The sequence below is a fragment of the Quercus suber genome, unplaced genomic scaffold (assembly GCF_002906115.3).
Source record: "Quercus suber isolate HL8 unplaced genomic scaffold, Cork oak 2.0 scaffold_29, whole genome shotgun sequence".
In the NCBI taxonomy this organism is placed as follows: Eukaryota; Viridiplantae; Streptophyta; class Magnoliopsida; order Fagales; family Fagaceae; genus Quercus; species Quercus suber.
In genome coordinates, this window is record NW_027069494.1 from 1,036,998 (window position 1) to 1,039,209 (window position 2,212).

At 33.5% G+C, this 2,212-nt stretch overlaps 1 long non-coding RNA gene across 1 annotated transcript; it reads right to left on the bottom strand.

Annotated features, from left to right (window-relative positions):
* Window positions 1–217: 217 nt before the first annotated feature.
* LOC111994072 (uncharacterized) lies at window positions 218–2,060 on the bottom strand. Its single transcript, XR_010627715.1, has 3 exons — window positions 1,715–2,060; window positions 882–1,034; window positions 218–323 (listed from the first exon to the last, which is right to left on the bottom strand). It is a non-coding gene; the product is annotated as an uncharacterized LOC111994072 (long non-coding RNA).
* Window positions 2,061–2,212: the final 152 nt, after the last annotated feature.

Below are 2,212 nucleotides of genomic sequence, written 5' to 3' on the forward strand. Positions count from 1 at the left end.
GTTGAGTAAAAATTATTTTTGGAAAATTAGTCCCCTTATCTTTTCAAGAACACCTAGTAATTAGTAATTTTATTTTTGGAAAATTATTGTTTCACACTTCAACTAAACACACAGTGTAAAATGTGAAAATCAAATAGCCAACTTTTTGCCTTTTTCTACTTTTTGCCTTTCCTTTTTTTTTTTTTTTTTTTTGGATAAAATTTTGCACAGTACACGTAAGCAGTTTGTTTGAGCTTAAAACTGCTGGAATTAATACCATGGGAGTGAGTTTTGGAAAGTCTATTTGAATCTGACTTCATTGTTTATGAATTATGATCTCCCACCTAAATGACCCAACAAATTTTTAGTATCATATATTGACTTTCTAAATCACTATTATCATCTTATAAACAAAGCAAAGTATATATATTGTTCATAGAATGACTATTAGTATAATTTTATTAAATGCATATATATATATATATATATATATATATCAAAATAGAATGATGACATCAAATCCTACCAATTTACCCAAGAAACAAAAAAACTCCAAATTTTTAGAATGATATTAATTTTCAATGCTTTCCAAATATAATATTTTGAATTTAGTTACAAATATCTATTCGAAAATATTGAGAAATAGAAACAGTCCTATGTATAGATCACCCAACAATACTTATGTGTTCAAATTTAGTGACATAAAATAAGGTGTTCAAACTGGGGCCGTGGTCTACTATCTGGTGCTCAAAACCGTGCAACGAAAATTGGTGAAATTTGAGGATTTAATAGATGTGAGATATTAGTGGTGATTAGAATTTAACTTTCTAAAAAAGCATTGTGACTTGTCACTTGTCTATACAATACCCAGAAAGAGAGAGAGACACAGAAGAGAGAAATACCTGAGAGGGGAGCAGCAGCAGCAGCAGCAGCAGCGAGGTACCGGTGGCTGGGCGAGCAGTCCGAGCACGACGATCGCACCAGTGGCTGTGGAAGATGTATGTCACTATGTCTGTGTTTTTGACTTCTGAACGTATGAGAAGTGAAAACCCTTCCTGAATTTAGGTTCCGGTTAAAATCACCCACTTTTAGAAATATTTAATGAAAAATGGGAAAAGTTGTCCAAAAAAAAAAAAATTGGTAATTTTTTTTAATAATTTTTTTTTATAAAATAATTTACTAATGTATACTTATGAGGGTATATATTAGTAAAACTCATTTAAAATTATAGGCTTTTCCTTCTCTTCTCAATTTCACTTTTACGGTTTTACCACTTTTTATTTTATTAAACTCTTTATTTTTATTTTTTAAAAACTCATGCTTTATTTTTTTTTTAAAGAGTTTTAACAATGGTGTCTGCTCTTAATGACTTTTTATTATCAGATTTTTTAGACAGTTTTAACAAATGATGTTCGCTCTCAAGGACTAAGTAGGCTCGGGCCCCCCTTGGGCCCAAAAAAAAAAAAAAATTAGTAGGTAAATTTTCCAAAAAAAAAAAAGACTTGGGCCCCCCTTATCAAAATGACTTGGGCCCCCTTATTTTCATGAACCATCCTATCCTAGCTAGCCAGCCCACTGAGGCCAATCAAGAGTCCATATAAATCTTTAAAAAAATGTAAAAAAAAGAAAAAGAAAACCCAGCATCCAAAACCAAACAGAATAATTGAACAAGTGAAAAAGAAAAACAAGGAAAAAAGAAAATAAAAGAGAGAGGCGAGACTTAGAGAGTACTCACACTGCCACCACGTGAGAGAGACCATCTCGTAGAGTCGCAGACTTGTCCCGTCAACTGTGGGCGTTGCATGCCCAAACGGGAAACGGCCACACCAAAGCTGCCACGGCCACGCGAGACCCATCTTGCCACCGGTTGCTCAATTTGCCTAGCCCAGCTTTAGTGCTCCACCTTTGTAGTTCACAAGTATTTAATATATCATTTCCTTCAAAACCTAATAATATTTGTGAATCTCAAAATCTAATAATATGTGCTTGTGGACTTGTGGTGTTTGTGTTTTTATTGATGAGTGATGAATTGAGTTGATGATTGTGAATTGAATTTGTGCCTGTGGTTTTTTTTTTTTGGCTTTTTGGCTTTGTGACTCTCTGTCACTTTGTGTTTGTGACGTTCTCTTTTATATATATATATATATATATATATGGAGAGAGAGAGAGAGAGAGAGAGAGAGAGAGAGAGAGAGAGAGAGAGAGAGAGAGAGAGAGAGAGAGAGAGAGTGTG